This window comes from Triticum dicoccoides, chromosome 5A, assembly GCF_002162155.2.
Source record: "Triticum dicoccoides isolate Atlit2015 ecotype Zavitan chromosome 5A, WEW_v2.0, whole genome shotgun sequence".
Lineage (NCBI taxonomy): Eukaryota > Viridiplantae > Streptophyta > Magnoliopsida > Poales > Poaceae > Triticum > Triticum dicoccoides.
In genome coordinates this window covers 614,152,892-614,161,727 of record NC_041388.1, presented here as the reverse complement: position 1 = coordinate 614,161,727, position 8,836 = coordinate 614,152,892, and positions in this window count along the sequence as shown.

The window sequence follows — 8,836 nt, the reverse complement described above, 5'->3', positions numbered from 1 at the left end:
GTACTAGTTGCATGTTCGCTGTATGTAAATGTTCTAGCAATTCAAACACCATCCTTTCCCTCAGTAACACCATCTTGTCTTTCAAAACATAATGAAAAAATCAGGTATACCACAAACAGTTTACTAGAAAGAATCGTGTAGGATGCGATATAAAATATCTTGGCGTGCCGTCTTGCCTGGCTTACACAGGAAGCTTCATCGTCTATAGTCCACCGCCCCCGCTTGAACCACACTTGTCTGCCAGTTTATTGCGGCACCGAGCGAAAAAATTTTGCCACCGCGGAAATATCTATCTCCCCGCCCCCTCCCTCCCACCAAAAGCCACATTTCCACTGTTCCTCCTTGCTTTCCAAGTTCAAACCTTCATTGATGCTTTATTGGCAGCTCAGCCTCCTCGCCGGCGACCCTTCTACTTGTAGCTCCGGCTCCTCGCTGGCTACCCTTCTTCTTGCAGCGCCGCTCCTCACTGGCGATCCTTCTTCTTGCAGCGCTGCCTCCTTGCTGGTGACCCTTCTTCTTGCTGCGCGGCCTCCTCGCCGCCGACCCTTCTTCTTGTTGTGCGGCCTCGTTGATATGGTCAGGTAATCCACACCCACACCATCCTCCTCCTTTCCCGTCCCACATGCCCCGACCGATGGCGCGACACCTTCCACCGAAAACACTGCCCCCCTCCTCCAATTAAGCACCACCCACAACCATTTTGCACGCAGTATAACATGGAGCTCAGTAGCATGCGGCCGCACGCGCACACGAGGTTGCAATGGCTGCCATGCATCTCGACCGCCAGATCTTGGAGGAGCACCTCGTCTTCGAGGCCACCATCGACACCGCCACGCGGTTGTTGTTGGATATATGCCCTAGAGGCAATAATAAAATGGTTATTATTATATTTCTTTGTTCATGATAATTGTCTATTATTCATGCTATAATTGTGTTATCTGGAAATCGTAATACATGTGTGAATACATAGACCACAACACGTCCCTAGTGATCCTCTAGTTCACTAGCTCGTTGATCAAAGGATAGTCATGGTTTCCTGACTATGGACATTAGATGTCATTGATAACGGGATCACATCATTAGGAGAATGATGTGATGGACAAGACCCAGTCCTAAGCTTAGCTCAAAGATCGTGTAGTTCGTTTGCTGTAGCTTTACTGAATGTCAAGTATCATTTCCTTAGACCATGAGATTGTGCAACTCCCGGATACCGTAGGAGTACCTTGGGTGTGCCAAACGTCAAAACGTAACTGGGTGACTATAAAGGTACATTACAGGTATCTCCGAAAGTGTCTGTTTGGTTGGCACGAATCGAGACTGGGATTTGTCACTCCGTATGATGGAGAGGTATCTCTGGGCCCACTCGGTAATGCATCATCATAATGAGCTCAATATGATCAAGTGGTTGATCATGGGATCATGCATTACGGTACGAGTAAAGTGACTTGACGGTAACGAGACTGAACAAGGTATTGGGATACCGACGATCGAATCTCGGGCAAGTAACGTACCCATTGACAAAGGGAATTGTATAAGGATTGATTGAATCCTCGACATCATGGTTCATCCGATGAGATCATCGTGGAGCATGTGGGAGCCAACATGGGTATTCAGATCCCGCTGTTGGTTATTGACCGGAGAGGCTTCTCGGTCATGTCTGCATGTCTCCCAAACCCGTAGGGTCTACACACTTAAGGTTCGGTGACGCTAGGGTTGTAGAGATATTAGCGCACGGTAACCCGAAAGTTGTTCGGAGTCCCGGATGAGATCCCGGACGTCACGAGGAGTTCCGGAATGGTCCGGAGGTAAAGATTCATATATATATGAAGTCCAGTTTCGGCCATCGGGAAGGTTTCGGGGGTCACCGGTATTGTACCGGGACCACCGGAAGGGTCCCGGGGGTCCACCGGGTGGGGCCACCTATCCCGGAGGGCCCCATGGGCTGAAGTGGGAGGGGAACCAGCCCCTAGTGGGCTGGTGCGCCCCGCCTTAGGCCTCCCTCTGCGCCTAGGGTTGGAAACCCTAGGCGTGGGGGCGCCACCCTTGCCTTGGGGGGCAAGGCACCCCCTTTGGCCACCGCCCCCCTAGGAGATTGGATCTCCTAGGGCCGGCGCCCCCCCTTAGGCACCCTATATATAGTGGGGGGGGGAAGGGAGGGCTGCGCACCCAAGCCCCTGGCCTCTCCCTCTCTCTCCCGTGACACTCCTCCGTCTCCTAGCGCTTGGCGAAGCCCTACCGAGATCACCGTTGCTTCCACCACCACGCCGTCGTGCTGCTGGATCTTCATCAACCTCTCCTTCCCCCTTGCTGGATCAAGTTGGAGGAGATGTCTTCCAACCGTACGTGTGTTGAACGCGGAGGTGCCGTCCGTTCGGCACTAGGTCATCGGTGATTTGAATCACGTCGAGTACGACTCCATCAACCCCGTTCTCTTGAACGCTTCCGCTCGTGATCTACAAGGGTATGTAGATGCACTCCTCTCTCCCTCGTTGCTAGATGACTCCATAGATTGATCTTGGTGATGCGTAGAAAATTTCAAAATTCTGCTACGTTCCCCAACAGTGGCATCATGAGCTAGGTCAATGCGTAGTTACTATGCACGAGTAGAACACAAAGTAGTTGTGGGCGTCGATATTGTCAATTTGCTTGCTGTTACTAGTCTTATCTTGATTCGGCGGCATCGTGGGATGAAGCGGCCCGGACCAACCTTACACGTACGCTTACGTGAGACCGGTTCCACCGACTGACATGCACTAGTTGCATAAGGTGGCTGGCGGGTGTCTGTCTCTCCCACTTTAGTCGGATCGGATTCGATGAACAGGTTCCTTATGAAGGGTAAATAGAAATTGGCAATTCACGTTGTGGTTTTGGCGTAGGTAAGAAACGTTCTTGCTAGAAACCTATAGGAGCCACATAAAAACTTGCAACAACAATTAGCGGACGTCTAACTTGTTTTTGCAGCAGGTGTTTTGTGATGTGATATGGCCAAAGGTTGTGATGAATGATGAATGATATATGTGATGTATGAGATTGATCATGTTCTTGTAATAGGAATCACGACTTGCATGTTGGTGAGTATGACAACCGGCAGGAGCCATAGGAGTTGTCTTTATTTATTTATGACCTGCATGTCAATATAAACGTCATGTAATTACTTTACTTTATTGCTAAAGCGTTAGCCATAGTAGTAGAAGTAATAGATGACGAGACAACTTCAAGAAGACACGATGATGGAGATCATGGTGTTGTAGATCATGGTGTCATGCCGGTGACAACGATGATCATGGAGCCCCGAAGATGGAGATCAAAGGAGCAAATGATATTGGCCATATCATGTCACTATTTGATTGCATGTGATGTTTATCATGTTTTACATCTTATTTTCTTAGAACGACGGTAGCTTAAATAAGATGATCCCTCGTAATAATTTCAAGAAAGTGTTCCCCTAACTGTGCACCGTTGCGAAGGTTCGTTGTTTCGAAGCACCACGTGATGATCGGGTGTGATAGATTCTAACGTTAGAATACAACGGGTGTAAGCCAGATTTACACACGCAATACACTTAGGTTGACTTGACGAGCCTAGCATGTACAGACATGGCCTCGGAACACAGAACACCGAAAGGTCGAGCATGAGTCGTATAGAAGATACGATCAACATGAAGATGTTCACCGATGTTGACTAGTCCGTCTCATGTGATGATCGGACACGGCCTAGTTAACTTGGATCATGTTATACATAGATGACTGGAGGGATGTCTATCTGAGTGGGAGTTCATTTAATAATTTGATTAGATGAACTTAATTATCATGAACTTAGTCTAAAATCTTTACAATGTGTCTTGTAGATCAAATGGCCCACATTGTCCTCAACTTCAACGCGTTCCTAGAGAAAACCAAGCTGAAAGACGATGGCAGCAACTATACGGACTGGGTCCGGAACCTGAGGATCATCCTCATAGCTGCCAAGAAAGATTATGTCCGAGAAGCACCGCTAGGTGACGCACCCGTCCCACAGAACCAAGACGTTATGAACGCTTGGCAGACACATGCTGATGATTACTCCCTCGTTCAGTGCGGCATGCTTTACAGCTTAGAACCGGGGCTCCAAAAGCGTTTTGAGAGACACGGAGCATATGAGATGTTCGAAGAGCTGAAAATGGTTTTTCAAGCTCATGCCCGGGTCGAGAGATATGAAGTCTCCGACAAGTTCTTCAGCTGTAAGATGGAGGAAAATAGTTCTGTCAGTGAGAACATACTCAAAATGTCTGGGTTGCATAACTTCTTGACTCAGCTGGGAGTTAAAGTTCCGGATGACACAGTCATTGACAAAATCCTTCAGTCGCTTCCATGGAGCTACAAGAGCTTTGTGATGAACTTCAATATGCAGGGGATGGAAAAGACCATTCCTGAAGTATTTGCAATGCTGAAATCAGCAGAGGTAGAAGTCAAAAAGGAACATCAAGTGTTGATGGTGAATAAAACCACTAAGTTCAAGAAAGGCAAGGGTAAGAAGTACTTCAAGAAGGACGGCAAGTGGTTGCCGCGCCCGGTAAGCAAGCTGCCGGGAAGAAGCCAAAGAATGGACCCAAACCCAAGACTGAGTGCTTTTATTGCAAGGGAAGTGGTCACTGGAAGTGGAACTGCCCCAAATACTTAGCGGACAAGAAGGCCGGCATCATGAAAGGTATATGTGATATACATGTAATTGATGTGTACCTTACCAGTACTCCTAGTAGCTCCTGGGTATTTGATACCGGTGCGGTTGCTCACATTTGTAACTCAAAGCAGGAGCTGCGGAATAAGCGGAGACTGACGAAGGACGAGGTGACGATGCGCGTCGGGAATGGTTCCAAGGTCGATGTGATCGCCGTCGGCACGCTACCTCTACATTTACCTACGGGATTAGTTTTAAACCTCAATAATTGTTATTTAGTGCCAGCTTTGAGCATGAACATTGTATCAGGATCTCGTTTAATACGAGATGGCTACTCATTTAAATCCGAGAATAATGGTTGTTCTATTTATATGAGAGATATGTTTTATGGTCATGCTCTGATGGTGAATGGTTTATTCTTAATGAATCTCGAGCGTAATGCTACACATATTCATAGTGTGAATACCAAAAGATGTAAGGTTGATAATGATAGTCCCACATACTTGTGGCACTGCCGCCTTGGTCACATAGGTGTCAAACGCATGAAGAAGCTCAATGTAGATGGACTTTTAGAGTCTCTTGATTACGAATCATTTCACACGTGCAAACCATGCCTCATGGGTAAAATGACCAAGACTTCGTTCTCAGGAACAATGGAGCGAGCAACCAACTTATTGGAAATCATACATACTGATGTGTGTGGTCCAATGAGTGTTGAGGCTCGCGGTGGCTATCGTTATGTTCTCACCCTCACTGATGACTTGAGTAGATATGGGTATGTCTACTTAATGAAACACAAGTCTGAGACCTTTGAAAAGTTCAAGGAATTTCAGAGTGAGGTTGAGAATCAACATGACAGGAAAATCAAGTTCTTGCGATCAGATCGTGGGGGAGAATACTTGAGTCACGAATTTGGCACACACTTAAGAAAATATGGAATACTTTAACAACTCACGCCGCCTGGAACACCTCAACGTAATGGTGTGTCCGAACGTCGTAATCGCACTCTATTAGATATGGTGCGATCTATGATGCCTCTTACTGATTTACCACTATCATTTTGGGGCTATGCTTTAGAGACTGCTGCATTCACTTTAAATAGGGTTCCGTCAAAATCCATTGAGATGACACCGTATGAATTATGGTTTGGGAAGAAACCTAAGCTGTCATTTCTAAAAGTTTGGGGATGCGATGCTTATGTCAAGAAACTTCAACCTGAAAAGCTCGAACCCAAGTCGGAAAAATGCGTGTTCATAGGATACCCTAAAGAAACTGTTGGGTATACCTTCTACCTCAGATCCGAAGGCAAGATCTTTGTTGCCAAGAATGGGTCCTTTCTAGAGAAAGAGTTTCTCTCGAAAGAAATAAGTGGGAGGAAGGTAGAACTTGATGAAGTATTACCTCTTGAACCGGTAAGTGGCGCAGCTCAAGAAAATGTTCCTAAGGTGCCTGCACCGACTAGAGAGGAAGTTGATGATGATCATGAAACTTCAGATCAAGTTGCTACTGAACTTCGTAGGTCCACAAGGACACGTTCCGCACCAGAGTGGTACGGCAACCCTGTCTTGGAAATCATGTTGTTAGACAACGGTGAACCTTCGAACTATGAAGAAGCGATGGCGGGCCCGGATTCCGACAAATGGCTGGAAGCCATGAAATCCGAGATAGGATCCATGTATGAAAATGAAGTATGGACTTTGACTGACTTGCCCGTTGATCGGCGAGCCATAGAAAATAAATGGATCTTTAAGAAGAAGACAGGCGCGGATGGTAATGTGACCATCTATAAAGCTCGGCTTGTCGCTAAGGGTTATCAACAAGTTCAAGGGGTTGACTACGATGAGACTTTCTCACCCGTAGCGAAGCTGAAGTCAGTCCGAATCATGTTAGCAATTGCCGCATTCTATGATTATGAGATATGGCAAATGGACGTCAAAACGGCATTCCTTAATGGTTTCCTTAAGGAAGAATTGTATATGATGCAGCCGGAAGGTTTTGTCGATCCTAAGAATGCTGACAAGGTGTGCAAGCTCCAACGCTCGATTTATGGGCTGGTGCAAGCATCTCGGAGTTGGAACATTTGCTTTGATGAGATGATCAAATCGTTTGGGTTTATGCAGACTTATGGAGAAGCCTGCATTTACAAGAAAGTGAGTGGGAGTTCTGTAGCATTTCTCATATTGTATGTGGATGACATACTGTTGATGGGAAATGATATAGAATTCTTGGAAAGCATAAAGGCCTACTTGAACAAGTGTTTTTCAATGAAGGACCTTGGAGAAGCTGCTTATATATTAGGCATCAAGATCTATAGAGATATATCGAGACGCCTCATTGGTCTTTCACATAGTATGTACCTTGAGATTGAAGAAGTTCAAAATGGATCAGTCAAAGAAGGGGTTCTTTCCTGTATTGCAAGGTACGAGATTGAGCATGGCTCAATTCCCGACCACGGCAGAAGATAGAGAAAAGATGAGTGTCGTCCCCTATGCCTCGGCCATAGGGTCTATCATGTATTCTATGCTGTGTACCAGACCTGATGTAAACCTTGCCGTAAGTTTGGTAGGAAGGTACCAAAGTAATCCTGGCATGGAACGTTGGACAGCGGTCAAGAATATCCTGAAGTACCTGAAAAGGACTAAGGAAATGTTTCTCGTTTATGGAGGTGACGAAGAGCTCGTCGTAAAGGGTTACGTCGATGCTAGCTTCTACACAGATCTGGATGACTCTAAGTCACAAACCGGATACGTGTATATTTTGAATGGTGGGGCAGTAAGCTGGTGTAGTTGCAAGCAAAGCATTGTGGCGGGATCTACATGTGAAGCGGAGTACATGGCAGCCTCGGAGGCAGCACAAGAAGCAGTCTGGGTGAAGGAGTTCATTACCGACCTAGGAGTCATACCCAATGCGTCGGGCCCGATGACTCTCTTCTGTGACAACACTGGAGCTATTGCCCTTGCCAAGGAGCCCAGGTTTCACAGGAAGACCAGGCATATCAAGCGTCGCTTCAACTCCATTCGTGAAAGTGTTCAAAATGGAGACATAGAGATTTGTAAAGTACATACGGACCTGAATGTAGCAGATCCATTGACTAAACCTCTCCCTAGAGCAAAACATGATCAACACCAGAACTGCATGGGTGTTCGATTCATCACAATGTAACTAGAATATTGACTCTAGTGCAAGTGGGAGACTGTTGGATATATGCCCTAGAGGCAATAATAAAATGGTTATTATTATATTTCTTTGTTCATGATAATTGTCTATTGTTCATGCTATAATTGTGTTATCCGAAAATCGTAATACATGTGTGAATACATAGACCACAACACGTCCCTAGTGAGCCTCTAGTTGACTAGCTCGTTGATCAAAGGATAGTCATAGTTTCCTGACTATGGACATTAGATGTCATTGATAACGGGATCACATCATTAGGAGAATGATGTGATGGACAAGACCCAATCCTAAGCTTAGCTCAAAGATCATGTAGTTCGTTTGCTGTAGCTTTTCTGAATGTCAAGTATCATTTCCTTAGACCATGAGATTGTGCAACTCCCGGATACCGTAGGAGTACCTTGGGTGTGCCAAACGTCACAACGTAACTGGGTGACTATAAAGGTACATTACAGGTATCTCCAAAAGTGTCTGTTGGGTTGGCACGAATCGAGACTGGGATTTGTCACTTCGTATGACGGAGAGGTATCTCTGGGCCCACTCGGTAATGCATCATCATAATGAGCTCAATGTGATCAAGTGGTTGATCACGGGATCATGCATTACGGTACAAGTAAAGTGACTTGCCGGTAACAAGACTGAACAAGGTATTGGGATACCGACGATCGAGTCTCGGGCAAGTAACGTACCGATTGACAAAGGGAATTGTATACGGATTGATTAAATCCTCGGCGTCATGGTTCATCTGATGAGATCATCATGGAGCATGTGGGAGCCAACATGGGTATCCAGATCCCGCTGTTGGTTATTGACCGGAGAGGCTTCTTGGTCATGTCTGCATGTCTCCCGAACCCGTAGGGTCTACACACTTAAGGTTCGGTGACGCTAGGGTTGTAGAGATATTAGCACACGGTAACCTGAAAGTTGTTCTGAGTCCCGGATGAGATCCCAGACGTCACGAGGAGTTCCGGAATGGTCCGGAGGTAAAGATTCATATATAGGAAGT